Source organism: Bubalus kerabau, chromosome 3 (assembly GCF_029407905.1).
Source record: "Bubalus kerabau isolate K-KA32 ecotype Philippines breed swamp buffalo chromosome 3, PCC_UOA_SB_1v2, whole genome shotgun sequence".
Lineage (NCBI taxonomy): Eukaryota > Metazoa > Chordata > Mammalia > Artiodactyla > Bovidae > Bubalus > Bubalus kerabau.
The window spans coordinates 174782484-174800917 of NC_073626.1; the positions used below are offsets into that span (position 1 = coordinate 174782484).

At 45.6% G+C, this 18434-nt stretch overlaps 1 protein-coding gene across 1 annotated transcript in view; it reads left to right on the plus strand.

Annotated features, from left to right (window-relative positions):
* The first annotated feature begins 2526 nt into the window (after nt 1–2526).
* Nucleotides 2527–18434, plus strand: part of ZBTB8OS (zinc finger and BTB domain containing 8 opposite strand) — a 305810-nt gene continuing 289902 nt past the window's right edge. The window contains exon 1 of the mRNA XM_055573798.1: nt 2527–2536. The gene's annotated coding sequence lies outside the window, so the exon portion shown is untranslated. The remainder of the gene's footprint in view (nt 2537–18434) is intronic.

The following is an 18434-nucleotide window of genomic DNA, read 5'->3' on the forward strand; positions in this document are numbered from 1 at the left end:
GAAGCTGCATTCCCGATGCAAGAGGCCTGGGTCCAATCCCTGGTCAGGGAACTAGAGCCCACATGCCACAACTAAAGATCCTGCATGCTGCAACGAAGACCCAACACAGCCAAATAAATAAGTAAAATCATGGATCTGAAAGTAGTTGGTAAACTGAAAAACGTTGAACTGACACAAACAAGGGGAAAATACCACCTGTTTGGTACAGAGATGAGTGGTTTAACATCATGCCTCTGAGGGGTTCACAGTCTGGGTAGACAGACACACAGAACAACATGGCATGGTTAGTGTGACGGCCACAGGGTGTGCCGGGCGCTATGAGGGTACAGACAACTCCTGAGGGAGAAAGAGAAGGTCTTGAGAGGAGGATGCCTTGGAGATGGGCCCTGAGAGAGGTGTGAGAGTTTACCAAGTAGACAAAAGAGAATATGTGCATTTCAAAGGCAGGAACAGCTGGTGCAAAGGCAGGGGGCCTGGAGAGGGAATGGCATCCAGCTAGAGCCAGAGAGTCCAGTCAGGGATGGGCAAATGAGTCCTGGCAAGGCAGTCAGTTCCGTTCAGTTCAGTTCAGTCGCTCAGTCGTGTCCGACTCTTTGCGACCCCATGAATTGCAGCACACCAGGCCTCCCTGTCCATTACCAATTCCCAGAGTTTACTCAAACTCATGTCCATCGAGTTGGTGATGCCATCCAGCCATCTCATCCTCTGTCATCCCCTTCTCCTCCTGCCCCCAATCCCTCCCAGCATCAGGGTCTTTTCCAGTGAGTCAACTCTTCGCCTGAGGTGGCCAAAGTACCAAAGTTTGGAGTTTCAGCTTCAGCATCTTCCAATTCTTCCAATGAACACCCAGGACTGATCTCCTTTAGGATGGACTGGTTGGATCTCCTTGCAGTCCAAGGGAGTCACGGCAGGGCAAACAGTGCTAAAAAGCTTACCAAGAAGATTTGGAGTTCTTTTCAGTAAATAACAAAACTTCTAAAGTAGGGAAGTGGTACTTAAGCAAGAAATGTTTATTTCGATTCTTCACAAGTTTCAAAATAGAGACTTAGAGTAAGGAAGCAAATTGCTCAAAGCCTCAGTATTAGTCAGGAAAACAGAACTAATAGGAGATATGTATATTGCCACACTTATATTTTTATATGTAAATATGTATACTTATATCTATAAAGATTTATTATAAGTGTGTGTATATATATACATACACACACACACACATATATGGGGCTCTCCAGGTGATACTAGTTGTAAAGAACCCCCCTGCCAATGCAGGATATATAAAGAGATGCAAATTTAATCCCTGGGTCGGGAAGATGCCCTGGAGGAGGGCATAGCAACCCACTCCAGTATTCTTGCCTGGAGAATCCCATGGACAGAGGAGCCTGGTGGGCTACAGTCCATGGGGTTGCAAAGAATCAGACACTACTGAAGTGACTTAGCACACACACGCATATATAGGAGATTTTTTTTGCAAAGAATTGGCTTGTGCAGTTATGAAGGCCAGTATGTCCCAGGATCTGCAGGGTGAATCAGCAAACTGGAGGCCCAGGGGAGCTAATGGTTTAATTCTAGTCCAAGTCTGGAGCTATCTGGACACCCTGTGATCCAGTCAAATTGGCACATAAAATTATCACACCCTCATAGCTAAATAGTGGTAGGGCTCAGGTTCGATCCCAGGACTATCTGACTCGAGAACACATTGCCACAGCAGCCTATGGGCAGAGATCCAGGGCTCTCCTTTCCCAGCCTGATATCCAGCCTCATGCCAGCTGGAAAGAAGCAGCCAGTTACCAGCCAGGTCAGGCCATGGGCCAGCCAGAGATAACCAAGCGGGGCTTGGGGAAGGACTAAACAACAGCTTCTCTGTTTTAGGCAAGGCTTTACAAAGGGTTCCATGCCCTCTTGGGCAACCAGGTGAGGACAAGGGGGCTGGGGCTCCAAAGGAACTGGCCAGCAGGAGCAGGACCTCCTTTGCTCACATCAGATGTCTAAACAGCTGTGCCTCTGTCTCCCTCCCCACCCCCTGCTCCCTGACCTAGAGAGTCATTGCTTTCAAGATTGTTGGAACTGGAAAAGCCCCCAATCTTCCCTTCTTCAAATCAGTTCCACACCATTATGCAGATGGCAAAACAGAGATCCAACGGGCTTCCCCACTGAGCCAATTCAGTTCTTGTCAACCCATGTTTATAGGTCTCACTGTGTTCTACCGTGTAGAGGCTCAGATGGTAAAGGAACAGAAGAGGCAAGTCCAAGAGAGCGGTTACGTGACTCTCTCCCCACCAGCCTGGAACCCCTAAGGAATAAAGATGCACCCACCTCTGTACCTCCAAAGTGAGCACAGGGCCTAGAATAGAAAAGGTGTGTGTGCCGGCTATTCAGTAATGTCCCCACATGTCCCACAAGGTCCTGGGGTACCTACGAGAGACACAGAGAACAGAATCTTCATGGGCTGGGGCTAGTATAAAGGTGGGTGGTGAGAGAAAAGAAGTGGAGGATAAAACATGACAGGTTCCAGGCTTCAGCTCCTGGGTACATGGGGGTATCCTTCCCTAATTTGAAGGACAGCTGGAAGAAGTGCAAATCTAAAGGGAAGATGACAAGCACAGCGGGGACCCTGAAATTATGAGTAAAGGTCTGGAGAAGGAAAAGTAAAAGGTTTGTTTGGGGAAGGCTGTTGGTATGTCTTGGAGAGCAGGAAGAATTAGGTATGAGTGGGAGGAGGTTTGGAATGGAGGCTGAGATTGGTCCTTGATTCCTTTCTGGCAGTGGAGAGCCACTGCAGGTCTGTAACAGATCCTCAGAGAGATGATTCCAGAGGTCACTTCCAGGACCTTCCCTGGTGGTCCAGTGGCTAAGAGTCCAAGCTCCCAATGCAGGGCGCTTGGGTTCAATCCCTGGTCAGGAAACTAGATCCCACATGCTGCAACTAAGAAAGCATTCACATGCCACAACAAAGATAAAAGATTATGCGTGCTGCAACTAAGAAGTGGTACAGCCAAATATATAATTTTTTTAATTCTTAAAAAAAAAAAAGGTCACTCCCAGTAAGCACCATGGAAACAGCACCGCCAGATTCCTCAGGGAGTAGGGGAAATGAAGCCAGACTGTGCCCACATCAGTGTCCACTTTCTTCCCTGTTCACCATATTTCTTCCCTTTTCACCATATTTACCCCTCCCCACTCTGAGGGGCGGGGTAAATGCCCACTGGGCCGATGAAGAAACTAACACAGGGAAGTGAAGTGTGTGCCTGGGGTCACAGCTGGGAAGAAGAGAATCACTTGGAGCCCATCCCCCTCCTACCTTACAGAGAAAGAATAAGAGGCCCAGAGGGGAAGGTCCCCATTTTGCCCATGAGGAAGTAGAAACACAGGAAGGTTGGGTCTTTTCCAAGCTATTCAGTAAATAGTGATCAAGCCCTCCAAACATGCTGAGTGTTTTTTCATCTCTCCACAGAACCAGGCCTTTCTACAGTCCTCAAGCCCAGTTTCCAAAATACTTGTCTTGGCCGCTGTATCTTTGGTTCAAGATGATGCCACTGCGGAACCAGATGCAACTTGACTGCGTACTGAGACCCAGGGAGAGGAAACAACCTCCCGTCACCCAGAAAATCAGGGTCTAAGGTCAACGGCTATTTCCCTGGGCTGTCCCATAGAGTGGCAGGATAGAGGCTCGAGGGGTGGTGGGAGCAGCCTCTGGGTGACCGTGGGAAACGTCTCTGGGGAAACGAAGATTCTGAGGCCCAGAGACGGCAAGGGGCTGGCCCCAAACTCCATCAGCTGAGACCTGCTGTTGCCCTACCTCAGCACTTGGCGAACACCAGGTACTTTCTGGCGGTGAGGAGGATGGGCCCGGCCCCCGCACTCACCCCACATCCCACCATGAGAGGGCACCAGGACCGAGGGGCTTTCCACTCAGATCCCCGAGAGAAGTTGCTCCATCATCCTGTCTCACCACAACCATTTCCTTCTCTAAAAACTCCCTTCCCCACAGGCCCTGAGGCCAGCCAGGCTCTTCTCAACACAGAGGGACTAGCTTCTCAGGCTGAAGCCAGGCTGGGCTCAGGAATGTCCCAGGAGGCCCTCTTACCTCTGCCACGGCCACAGAGGGTGTGTGCCGGGTTGGCCCCAGGCTGGGCGGGGCCTGAAGCTAGCCCCTCTCTGAGAGGAAGAGTCACACGCTCCCAAGGTTGCAAAGGCCTCACACACACAAGAGCTCACTTAATCCTCCCAGCCAACCCGCAGCAGCGGAACAGTTATTACCAATGGCCCTTTTCCAGGTAAGGAAAGTGAAAGCAGGAAGGAGCTCTGAGTAATAACGACTTTTCCGTCTGACTGAGCAATTTGTTCCTCCTAAGGGTCTGCTCGGTAGTGTATCAGCAGAGTATCAGGTTCTGAGTTTTGTTTAGCTTTCGCAGACTTTTTTGGAAGTTGCCGGGGAAAGAGCCAAGCCTCACCCGTCGTTTCCAAAGTGGAAGCCCCCTGGATTGGGAAAACCGGAGCAGGAAAGGAGACTTGACTTAGCGAAGTTAACACAGGGCAAGTGAACTAACTGGCTGGGGTCAGACTTGGCGGCGGGAAGTACCTGCCAGGCTTGTACCCTGACACCCGGGCTGCTGCCTGCCGCCGCCGCCCATCCCTAAGGCCTCAGCTTCTCGGCCCTTCCAGAGCTTCACGCCTCCGGTGGGGCCGCAGACTGTGGGAGCCTGGGGTGCTGAAACCCGTCGATCTCTGTGGGTGGAAAGAGTCCGACCCCACCCGCGTTGGGCGCCGGCAGCTCCTCCAGCCCCCGCTGGCCTCCCTGACCCTTCCAGCCCTGTCCCCGCCCCTCCCCCTATACGCCAAGCACCTGAGACTTGAAAGGCTCCACCCCCAGCGGTGCGACAGGTGTAAGGGGTGGGGCCAGGCCGAAGCTCTGCCCCTTTACCTGCGGAGGCCCACCTTGGGAGACGAAAGTTTCGCTCCCCCTAGAAGAACGAAGGTCTGGCTGGTAGGTGTCGCCAGCAGTTACTGACTCACACATTCATTCTTTCATTCAACCTCCCTGATGTTTATTCATGGACTTCCTCGGCAAATTCTTTTAACCCCAGAACCTTCTAATTCTCTCACTAGACTCTTCCGGACAGCCAAACTGGGTCACGCCTTTTTCTGAACCCTGGGGACACAGCAATGCACAAGGTGAACACAATCTCTGACCTGGAGGAGTTTAGTCGTGCAAGGGGCACAGCAGCCTGTGTCTGGTACTGTAAAGGATGGGCTCAAGGCAGCAAGGAAACAGTGAAGAAGTGTCATGTGTAAGAGCATTCCAGGCGAGGCTACAGAGAGGGGTGCTGTCCCACCTGGATCAGGAAGGGAGCAACAACTGGCCAGTGGTGGAGTTAGCAATAGTCAGATCAGATCAGATCAGATCAGTCGCTCAGTCGTGTCCGACTCTCTGCGACCCCATGAATCGCAGCACGCCAGGCCTCCCTGTCCATCACCAGCTCCCGGAGTTCACTCAGACTCACGTCCATCGAGTCGGTGATGCCATCCAGCCATCTCATCCTCTGTCGTCCCCTTCTCCTCCTGCCCCCAATCCCTCCCAGCATCAGAGTCTTTTCCAATGAGTCAACTCTTCGCATGAGGTGGCCAAAGTACTGGAGTTTCAGCTTTAGCATCATTCCTTCCAAAGAAATCCCAGGGCTGATCTCCTTCAGAATGGACTGGTTGGATCTCCTTGCAGTCCAAGGGACTCTCAAGAGTCTTCTCCAACACCACAGTTCAAAAGCATCAATTCTTTGGCGCTCAGCCTTCTTCACAGTCCAACTCTCACATCCATACATGACCACAGGAAAAACCATAGCCTTGACTAGACGAACCTTTGTTGGCAAAGTAATGTCTCTGCTTTTGAATATGCTATCTAGGTTGTTAGCAATAGTAACAACTCAAATATAAGCTCTTTGCAGTCTCTTACTGTGTACTTTGGCTTTCCCGGTGGCTCAGAGGTAAAGGATCCGCCTGCCAACACAGAAGACGCGAGTTTGATCCCTGGGTGGGGAAGATCCCCTGAAGAAGGAAATGGCCACCCACTCTAATATTTTTGTCTGGGAGATCCAATAGACAGAGGATCCTGGAGGGATGCAGTCCGTGGGGTCGCAAAAGAGTGGGACACAACTTAGTGACTAAAACAACTATGTGCTTTATTTCCATTAATTTTCATCTTTATCACAATCTTGGGAAGTAGAGATTATCACCTTCATTTTACAGATGAGAAAATTGAGGCTTCAAGAGTTTAAATCAATTGTCCAAAGTGATACAACCAATAAATACAAAACCCAGGATCTGAGCCAGGTCCATATCTGAGTTTAGACCTAGATTTAAGTTTAAAAATACAGAATGTTATACATAAAGGCCTGGAGGCTATATCAAAAATATTAACAATGGTAGTCTCTGGGAGATGAGTTTATATTATTATACATTTGAATTATGTATGAGATGAGATATCTATATATGTTAGAATTCACAATTTCCCTATGGCAGATTAGTTTTGCTTTCTCCAATTCTTTTTTCTTTCTCTCGAAATGGAAATTGCTTGACAGTGGTGTTTTCCCCTTGATTACAAAAATATAGGGTCATTTTTGAAAATCAGTCCATTTAAAAATAATCATTTCCAGTGATTATTTTCCCTCTGTGTTTTCCTAACTTACTGCATCAAGCATATATTACCTTTGTAATTCGAAAGCAAATGCTATTTTTAAGAAATGAATTGCACACATCCAGGACTGAGTGATCCGAACAACTAGAGCTCAGACAGTTCCTGAGAAAAAGGCTTGGGGGTTTTGGTTGACCTCATACCAGAGTGAGTCATCCCAGTGAAGTAGCTGCCAAACACTGGGCAGACAAGTAGAAATGCGGGTTACAGACTGGAGAAGGAAACCTCCCTTGCGCCTCAGGGCTGTCAGACTTTAGGTGGGCTGGAGAGCTGCCCTGCAGCTGAGGAGAACCTGAGTGCAGTTGAAGGACCTTGGAAAAGAGGCATTCAGGGAGAGGTCTTCACAATACACATACAGTTGGCATGCAGGTATGGGCAGGGTGACCAAGGGGGCTTAACTTGTCTGGAGAAATAGTGAGCAAGGAGAGGCTAGAAGCCCGTCTCACTAGGTGATCACATTAGGAGACCTCCCTAATGTTTGTAGAATAGGAGTAGGAAGAGATACATCCCCAACTCAATATCTCAGAGGGAATGTGCTGAAGCTGTTAACAGTAAGCAATAGTGATAACAATAATGAGACTGGTGTGTGCCAGACTCTATATGCCTAGCACAGTATATGCAATACATTATAATATTTGTGATTATATACAATATATAATACTAATTATGTTGATTATTATATATAATACATGGTATGTTATATAATTGGAGCTTCCCAAGTGGCTCAGTGGTAAAAGAATCCTCCTGCAATATAGGAGATGTGGCTTTGATCCCTGGGTGGGAAATATCCCCTGGAGAAGGATAATGGCAATCCACTCCAGTATTCTTGCCTGCGAAATCCCATGGACAGAGGAGCCTGGCAGGCTACAGTCCAGAAGGTCACACAGAGTCAAACATGACTGAAGCAACTTAGCACGAACACAAATGTGTGTGTGTGTGTGTGTGTGTGTGTGTAGTTAGGCATAAAGGGCCTGGTTGGTATATATAATCAGTGGCTTTCAAATTCAATCTATACTAGACTCCTCTGGAAGGCCTCTTGCAACAGAGACTGCTGGGTCCCACTCCAAAAGTTGCAGATTCAGTATGTCAGGAGCGGGGCTAATTCAGAGGTGATTAAATGTGGCTGGTCTGGGAACCACACTTTGAGAACCACAATATACTTTATCTTATTATTTGTCACAACCACCTTGCAGTAGAGATTCTGTTATTATCCCCATTTTACAGATCAAAAAACAAACAAAACAAAACACATCATCTGAGGTTCCTCACAGAGGCAAAATTACTGTTTACAGCTAGTAAGTGCCAGAACCTAGATTTGAATCTAGGCTTTCCTGACTCCAAAGTTCATGCTTAACAAAAACAATCAGTTCTTTTTTTTTCAATTAATTGATAAGTAGAAATCAAGATTGCATTGTTTGAAATTAACACAACATTGTAAATCAACTATACTTCAATAAAATTTTTAAAAAGATTCTGTGGTTTGGTAACAAACTTATAAATTGTTCCTTGGAGTTATCAAAAAAAAAGTCAAAATTTTGATCCCCAGAAGAAGCTGGACAGGAGTTGCCAGTGTTTCAGAGGTACAGAAAGAGCAATGCCTTGAGGGAGGAAGAAGGACTTTGGATATACCTTGTCCAAGTTTTCTCAGTTCTTACAGCTTCAGGATCTTGTGCTGTGGGTTCTCTGCTAGAGCGGTTGTTCTTCCCTTTCTTAGGATGCAATATACCAAATGTGCATTGACCATCTTGTTCGATTGAGCAGGGTAGGCTGAATGACGGCCACCAATGATATCAGGTCCTAATCCCCAGAAGCTATGAATGTTACCTTATATGGCAAAAGGAACTTTACAGATGTGTTTATATCAAGAATCTTAGACCTAAATAGACATTTCTCCAAAGAAGACATACAGATGGCCAATAAACACATGAAAAAATGTTCAACATCACTCATTATTAGAGAAATGCAAATCAAAACTACAATGAGGTATCACCTCACACTCTTCAGAATGGCCATCATCAAAAAAAAAAAAATCTACAAACAATAAATGCTGGAGAGGATGGGGAAAAAAGGGAACCCTCTTGCCCTGTTGGTGGGAATGTAAACTGATACAGCCACTATGGAGAACAATATGGTGATTCTTTAAAAAACTAGGAATAAAACTACCATATGATTCAGCAGTCCCACTACTGGGCATATAACCTAAGAAAATTGTAATTCAAAAAGACACATTTAATACTTAGGAATAAATCTACCTAAAGAAACAAAAAACCTATATATAGAAAACTATAAAACACTGAATAAAGAAATAAAATATGACACAAATAGATGGATAAATATACCATGTTCATGGATTGGAAGAATCAACATAGTGAAAATGGGTATACTACCCAAAGCAATCTACAGATTCAATGCAATCCCTATCAAGTTAACAATGGTATTTTTCACAGAACTAGAACAAATAATTTCACAATTTGTATGGAAATATAAAAAACCTCAAAGAGCCAAAGCAATCTTGAGAAAGAAGAATGGAACTGGAGGAATCAACCTGCCTGACTTCAGACTATACTACAAAGCTACAGTCATCAAGACAGTATGGTACTGGCACAAAGACAGAAATATAGATCAATGGAACAAAATAGAAAGTCTAGAGATAAATCCACTCACCTACAGACAACTTATCTTTGACAAAGGAGGCAAAAATATACAATGGAGAAAAGACAATCTCTTTAACAAGTGGTGCTGGGAAAACTGGTTAACCACCTGTAAAAGAATAAAACTAGAACACTTTCTAACACCACATACAAAAATAAACTCAAAATGGATTAGAGATCTAAATGTAAGACCAGAAACTATAAAACTCCTATAGGAAAACATAGGCAAAACACTCTGACATAAGTCACAGCAAGATCCTCTATGACCCACCTCCCAGAGTAATGGAAATAAAAGCAAAAATAAACAAATGGCACCTAATTCAATTTAAAAGCTTTTGCACAACAAAGGAAACTATAAGCAAGGTGAAAAGACAGCTTTCAGAATGAGAGAAAATAGTAGCAAATGAAGCAACTGACAAAGAATTAATCTCAAAAATATACAAGCAGCTCATGCAGCTCAATACCAGAAAAATAAATGACCCAATCAAAAAATGGGCCAAAGAACTAAACAGACATTTCTCCAAAGAAAACACATAGATGGCTAACAAACACATGAAAAGATGCTCAACATCACTCATTATCAGAGAAATGCAAATCAAAACCACAATGAGGTACCATATCATGCCAGTTAGAATGGCTACTATCAAAAAGTCTACAAACAATAAATGCTGGAGAGGGTGTGGAGAAAAGGGAACCCCCTTACACTGTTGGTGGTACAGTGTACAGCCACTATGGAGAACAGTGTGGAGATTCCTTAAAAAAATGGAAATAGAACTGCCATATGACCCAGCAATCCCACTGCTGGGCATACACACTGAGGAAACCAGAACTGAAAGAGACACGTGTACCCCAATGTTCATCGCAGCACTGTTTATAATAGCCAGGACATGGAAGCAACCTAGAAGTCCATCAGCAGATGAATGGGTAAGAAAGTTGTGGTACATATACACAATGGAATATTACTCAGCTATTAAAAAGAATGCATTTGAATCAGTTCTAATGAGGTGGATGAAACTGGAGCCTATTATACAGAGTGAAGTAAGTCAGAAAGAAAAATACCAAAATAGTATATTAACACATATATATGGAATTTAGAAAGATGGGAATGACAACCCTATACATGAGACAGCAAAAGAGACACAGATATAAAGAACAGACTTTTGGACTCTGTGGGATGATCTGAGAGAATAGCATTGAAACATGTGTATTACCATACGTGAAATAGATGACCAGTCCAAGTTCGATGCATGAAACAGGGCACTCAAAGCCAGTGCACTGGGACAACTCAGAGGGATGGGGTGGGAAGGGAGGTGGGAGCGGGGTTTGGGATGGGGGACACATGTCCACCCGTAGCTGATTCATGTCAATGTACGGCAAAAAACCACCACGGTATTGTAAAGTAATTAGCCTCCAGTTAAAATAAACAAATAAATGTTTTTAAAAAAGACACTTGTACCCCAATGTTCATTGCCACAGCGTTTACCACAGTCAGGACATGGAAACAACCTAGCTGTCCATCAATAGATGAATGGGTAAAGAAGTTGTGATACATGTATACAACAGAATATTAATCTGCCATAAAAAGGAATGAATTTGAGTCAGTGGATGAATAGTGAGGTGGATGAACCTAGAGTCTGTTGTATACAGAGGCAAATCAGAAAGAAAAAAACAGATATCGTGTATTAACACATATGTATGGAATCTAGGAAGATGGTACCCATGAACCTATTTGCAGGGCAGGAACAGAGACACATAGAGAACAGACTTGTGGACACAGCAGGAGAAGGAGAGGGTGGGATGAATTGAGAGAGCAGCATTGAAATATATGCATTACCCTGTGCAAAACAGACAGCCAATGGGAAGTCGCTGTATAACACAGAGAGCTCAGCCTGGTGCTCTGTGACAACCTAGAGGGCGGGGAGGTGGGAGGGAGGTTCAAGAGGGAAGGAACATATGCATACTGATGGCTAATTCACGTTGTTGTATGGCAGAAACCAACACAACACTGTAAAGCAGTTATCCTCAAATTAAAAATAAATTTTTGTAAAAGAAAATTAAAATGGGGAAATCATCCTGGGTTATCACAGTGGGCCTATACAGTCGCAAGGATCCTTACAGGAGAGAAGGCAAGCACAGAGAAAGAGACTGGAAGATGTGATGCTGCTAGTTTTGAAGATGGAGGAAAGGCCACAAGCCAAGGAATGCAGCTCTAGCTTGATTGAAAAAGCAAGGAACCAGATTCTTCCCCAAAGCCTCCAGAAGAAATGCAAGCCCTGTCAATACCTTGATTTTAACCCCTGCGAGACCCTTTTTGGATCTCTGACCTCCAGCTATAAGATAAAAATATTGTCTTAAACCATTAAATTTATGGTAATGTGTTACAGAAGCTACAGGAAACTGTTATGCAATTAAGTGCTCCAAATAGAAAACTGGTTGTCACAGAAATGTGTGAGCCAATAAACATGCACACATCCAAACTCACACTCACATGGCTTCTGCCTTGTGTGTTTAGAGGAGCAGGTGCAGACGGGTGCCTCAGTGGCCTCTGGCCTCAAAGAGTGAGAGTACCCGTAGCCATCTGGACCCACACAGACCACTTCTGGTCTTTCTTCCAGTAAGTAAGAAAGCAAAGGTGATTCATTCCCTCAATAAACATTTACTGAGTACCTGCTCTGTGCCCGGTTTCATGCTGGATATGGGTATGAGAGATGAGGCAATCAAATCCTCGTGGGCTTCCGGTCCAGAGGTGGGGCACAGAAATGCAATACTCTTTCATGTTCGTAATTATAGTGTGGGTGTCTCAGAAGGAGGCTCGATTCAAAAGTCAGCACCCACGTGGAAAGCATATATCATTCACAATTACATTTGAAAACCCTTAAATTACCTATAATGCACAATAATTTTTTTTAAACTGATGATGTTGATTGCCTGATTATTCTTTTTCCCCCAGGAATGGCAGCTTTATTTATTTATTTATTTTTGACCGTGCCATGTGGCATCCAGGATGGTTCCCTAAGAATCTCACTCAGGCCTCCACCATGAAAGTGCCATAAACTAACCACTAGGCCACCAAAGAACTCCCCACAATAATTCTTTTGTATGCCTAGATCTGAGAACTCAGCCAAAGGGAGTGACTAAAGCAAAGGCTGTCTTAAGATATCTGCACATTGAAGCCACTCTGCCTTTAAGAAAAAGACCCTATCTCTAGGGGCGAATTGAGATTGGGCAGAGAATTTGGGAGTGCTCCTGGCAGCTGCAGGGGGATTCCAATCTGTCTTTATATTAAGCATCTATCATCTTAGTGAATGTTCAAAGATTAGTTTGTTTTTATGAGGATAATACAAACTCTGGAGTTGCATCTTGGGGGTCACTTGGAGGATGAAACTGAAGTGAAAGTGTTAGTTGCTCAGTTGTGTCCAACTCTTTGCAACCCCATGGATTGTAGCCTGCCAGGCTCCTCTGTCCATGGGATTCTCCAGGCAAGAATACTGGAGTGGGTTGCCATTCCCTTCTCCAGGGGATCTTTCTGACCCAGGGATCAAATCCTAGTCTTCTGCACTGCACTGCAGGCAGATTCTTTATCGTCTGAGCCACCAGGGAAGCCTGATGGAGGGAGGGTAAGTTGATGTTTTAAATGTGCTTTGGATATGAATCTACAGGGCAAACTGTGGTCAGCATTATTACAGAAAAGAGCTGAACCCATGAAAATCTATGGTAGGGGAAACATGGGGTCCCACAGAGGTCTTCCCAGAGGAAGTGATATTGAACTGATACCTACAGGTCAGGTGGACAGGTGAACATTAACCAGGCAATACCACTAACTGGGAGAATATTCCAGACACACCAAAGTACCTCAGATGTGGCTCGAGTTGAAACCTGCTCTGTAGACCCAAGACAGTGACACCCACAGTCTTTTGCTGCCCAAAGAAACTCTGGGACTCGCTGTCCTAACACTGAGACTTTTAGAGATCCTTGTCTGTGAACCCTAGGCAATGTTCCAACTTTGTAGGAGCTGCTGGGGACTTCTTAAGACTAGGGATTTCTTGCTCACACATGGGGAACTGTTTGTTTTCTACTGTGTGGTGAGGCTCTGCAGGGAGTGGTCCTAGAATCTGTCCTAACATTAACTCGCCGAGTGCTCTTGGGCCAGTCACTTCTCTCTGGACCTTGATTTGTCCATCTGTAAAGCGGGTTGAGCCCTCCTCTGGGATTGTGGAGAAATAGCACCCTACGGCGGTTTGAAACCCCAGGCTGTGGCACTAGCTCTGAATGGGAGTCCTGACTCCACTATTTCCTGGGACCTGGGGCAAGTCATTTTACCTCTCTGAGGTTCCATTTCCTCATCTGTAAAACAGGGGCCTTTGTTCCCATCCCTCTGGATTGTACGAGGATTAAGTGAGATCAGGGACATAAAGCATTTGTTGCCCTTGCAGCTGCAGTCATTTTTTGTTATGGTTGTGAAATGGAATGAGTTAACTCTGCTGATTTCTGCAGAATGCACCACCCTCAGGGTTTACCACCAGTGCAATCTCGGCAAACAGCGTCAGAAGGTCCTCTGATGGATATTCAGGGAAACACCCAGAACTGGGTAGCTGCATTTGGCAGGAACAGAGGAAACTCCCCACGGGGAAAGTTATGATGGGTGGGCGGTGGCTGCACTAACTTGTGAGTACAAAGATGATTCCCAGACGAAGCTGTAGGAGTGGGCCTGGGATGGAGTCTGGGTGGCCTGAAATAGCTCAGGGTGGGAAAGGAAATGTCTATGCCCTCAGCTGGTAACCAGGGCCAGGACAGCTGGGACAGAATGGGCAGGAGGAGGACTGAGTCTTCACTCACAGATGACCAGCTCCTGAGCCTCTGGTCCCACCCCACTTTGATTCTGACCATCTGGTGTCTATTCATATTGCAGCTTAGACAATCTGACTGTGCTTTATACAAGAGATAGGAAACTGAGTTCCCAAAAAGGACAGGGACTTGCCCAAGATCACACAGCAAATGAGAACTAGAATTGACATCTTTCGGTTTCAGATCCAAGAATCTCTGACTGCATCAGGCAGTCTTCTTGACTCGGTCAAGTGAGTGTGTAGCTGCTGGTTGCCTGGCAACTGCAGCAGTCCCACATGTTTTCTATCTCCACACTTCCATGGGAATCAGGCCACCCAGTGACTGGGCTCAGACCTCAGAGAGAAGTCTCTAGCTTACGGGACAGTTGGCAAGAAGGTTTCTCTTTCTGAAGCACTGACCAGGGCAAGGCACAGGCAGTTAGTTCCCTTCCAGGTTCTAGTGGTCCTCCCAGGCATTGCAGACTTGTCTGTCTTTCCAGCTCAGGGTCAGACTCCCACGATGCCTTCCCTTTAGGCAGAGCTGAGCTGTGGGCTGTCAGCACACACAGCAGCAAGTGATGGAGAGGAAAAGCCAGCCGGGGCCTTTCCATCACCACTGGAAGGCACCTTAGGAGAGTGCCTCATTGGCTAAGTGACCTTAGTCAGGTCACTCCACCTCTCTGAGTTGGTTCCTTCATCTGTAAAATGGGGTTCATCATATCTATCTCTCACATCTGGATAAAGAGCAAATGAAATAATGAATGTAAAGTACCAAGCCTGGAAGTGGGTACTCAGAATGATACCTGGATCAGTTAGTTTTATTAATTGTAAACAAGTCTGCTCTAGGTCATCTAGCAGAAAAGGGCCAGAAAATCAGGCTGGGAGGCTACATGGCAAAGAAACAACACCCTCAGAATGCAAGCACATGGTGCAGGGTGGGCAGCGTGCACTGGGGGGATGCTCCTCAGGCTCACTTCCCTGACACCCCTGTTTAACACTGCACCCTCCTTCCTCCTCAGCATTCCCCGACCCCCTCACCCTGCTTAGCCCTTATCATTTTCTGACATAATTTACTGACTGTGGTTACAAGTTGTCTGCTTTCCCTTGTAAGCACCGTGAAAGCACGGATCTTTGTTTTGTTCACTAAACAAAGTATGGCACATAGTAGGTGTTCAAAAATATTTATTGAATGAATGTCAGTAAGGTCCCTGAGGTCACACAGCTGGGGAGCAGCATGACTGTGGTTAGAACCCAATTTTATTTGACCCCAAAGCTATAGAATCTTCTTCCTAGGGCTGTTATGAGACTCAAATGAGTTCACTTGTGTTAGCCACTTAGTGCCTGGTATAAAGGTTTTTGTACCATAAACATAGGCCGTCATTATCATCACCATCATTATTAGCATCATTATTATTGAGGGGGGCCCCCGTCTTCTTTCCTCGTGGGCTCATTTTTCTAAATTCCATAATAGTTCATCCAGCGATCTGGGGTATGACTTCAAGCCTGGGCAGACACACTGACATGACCCTCAGGAAGGAAAAATACAGGTCCTCTGAACAGCCCTGGTGGCAGGAAGCCCTGCCTCCCCCTTCAGACCCCCACTCCCCCACCCCTACAAGACCCAGTCTTCTATGTGGCCCCGCCTATATTGTAACTGACCTGAAATTGTTCTCTCACTGCTGCAAACAACACAGACTTCCTGTGTTTTGAGAAAGGGGAAGTCCAGCAATTTACCTTAAGTCACTTGTTTCAAGAAGGAAGCCCCTGCAGTTGGCAGAAGGTGGCGGAAGGAGGAAGGCTGCCCAAAGAGAGAAAGGAGGATTCTAGGAGTGCCGCCACTTTGTGACTCTATGCTGAGCAAGTCTCCTCTCTGGCCTTTTCTCATTTGGGAAACAGGACAGTGATCTTTATCTCACCCACCCCTCTGCCTTGTACTAGTATCAGTTAGTGTGCGTGAAGAGCTGGGAATATGTAAACATTGTGCAACTGGAAGGTCTTGAAATGGCCCCCGAGTCCAGAAGTTAAAAATACCCTGATCTGGATTCAAATCCTGCCTCCATCACTTTCTAGCTGTGTGTTCCTGGACAAGTAATGGAACCTCTCCGAGTCTTGGTTTCTTTTTCTATGAAATCGGCTTTTGGTTTCCTCAGCTGTGAAATAATAGCTTATCTCCTAAACTGGTTTTGAGGGTTAACTGAGAATCGCACGTCAAGGAATGGTGGCCCTTGTTTTTAATCCTCGATGACCTCTCACTTCCTCACCTCTCCCATGTGTTACCTTGTCCAGTCCCTTCTGTACTCAGGACAGATCCCCTTCTGAGACTGCTTCTCATAGACCTTCCCCCACACCTATGAGGCCACAGATAATTGTGAAAATAGTTTTACTGATTACAAAAGTAGTAAATCCATGGTAGAAAAAAATGTAAGCAAGTAAGTAAGAAGAAGAAAATAGAGATTACACATAACTTCACCACCGAGAGATAATCACTATTGATTGGGTGACTTTCCTTCCTGATTTCTTTTTAATGAATGTGTAACAGGATGTTAAATGCAAGTTTCCTGTCATTCTGGCAGAGGTAACAAATGCCATGAACCATGGACCACCCAGGCAGGGCATGCCTGAAGGGTGGAGAAACCGGTTCTACCAGCAGTACCCCATCACCCACCTCATGAGAGGTTGTGTGTCTGTGAGAGACAGAGAGAGAGAAAGAGAGACAGAAACAGAGATGAAGAGAGAGGAGAGGCTGGTTAGGAGGGATTTCTTTTGGAGAGGATTGTTGGTTATTCTTTGGTCCCCACTGCAAAACCCCCTCCACCCGAGAGAGGTGGTAGACTTGAAGGGAACAACCTAGTGAGTTTGAGATGTACCTGGGGTCCGCAGACCAAAGAGAATGGCAGGTAGCACTCTCTTCTATTGTTAGAGGAACTACTGACTGAAACTGCCCACCCTGGCCAGACACCAGAGTAACCGCTTGCATGAGCAATCTTAAATAGGAGGTCCTGGTAAGGAATGTGGAACTAACAAGCTACCACCAACTGGAAGAATTCAGGAAAGGTCAAAAGGAGAGAAGACTCCAGTTCATATCGCCTACCAACTTCCCAGAACCCTTCTCACTGGGATCCATCTTGGCTGAGTGATGCATATGCCACCAGGAAGGACCCTGAATCAGAGTGATTGGCCAGAGACAACCCAGGCACTAGCCTAATTACCATGAAACTCGAGACTTCAAGCCATGTGGCAGAGTAGTCCTCCTGGGTTCCCTTGCCCTACTGCTCTCTGCCTGGGCACCCCTTTCCAATAAAGTCTCTTGCATTGTCAGCACATGTGTCTCTTTGGACAATTCATTTCCGAATATTAGACAAGGGCCCACTTTTGGACCCTGGAAGGGGTCCCCCTTGCAACTCTATCACTCACACTTCACCCAACACAGAGCTTATCAGGCTGAATTTTTAAATATCCACTGAGTTGTCTGCCTCCCAGCTTGTCCTGGAAAAGACTTTCAGATAGTCTAGGCCTTGTATTCCCTAGTACTTAGTTGATGTTTGATAAATGTGCTGGTGAATCAGGAGAAGACTGAAGAAGCTGTGGCATCGAAAGCAGAATGAACAAGGGTTTTACACCCACACAAATCTAAGTTCAAATCCCGCTTCTGCCACTCCGTAGCTGTGTTCTCTTTGTGGAAGTCACATCATATTTCTTACCTCATTTTTTTTCACTTGTAGAGTGAGAATAACTTGAGTATCTGCTCTGCAGAGTTTCAGATGAAATGAAATCAAGCAGTGGCACATAGTATGTGTTCCAGCAATGATGAACGAATGAAGACACTGTAGTCTTGGAAACTGTACAGTGGCTGGGCCTCCTAAGAATTCCTCTTTGAACTGATACAGTTCTGGAATTTCTGGATTTTTTTTTTTTCTGAATAGTTTCTTTATCTATCAAAATCATTTCTGGATAGCTTCTTTCCCTGCTTCTTTTTCTATCATCATCATCATCATGATGTTATCATTATCATCAGCTGCTAGTTGTATGGAAATTCCATGACCTGGTCTCATTTAAATCTCACAATAAACCTGTGAGATCTATAATCCCCATTCCACAGGCAAGAAAACTGAGGCCTAGAAAGGGTGAATCACTTCCTTAAGAGCACGAACACCTTAGACTTGAGGGCGCTGCTTTTGATCTTCCTTAAACTAATTGATTTAACGTGTACTCAACACCCCCTCTGTGTGTCAGGCACTTGAAATTACTGGCTTGGCTCCTGTCCCCTTATAGATG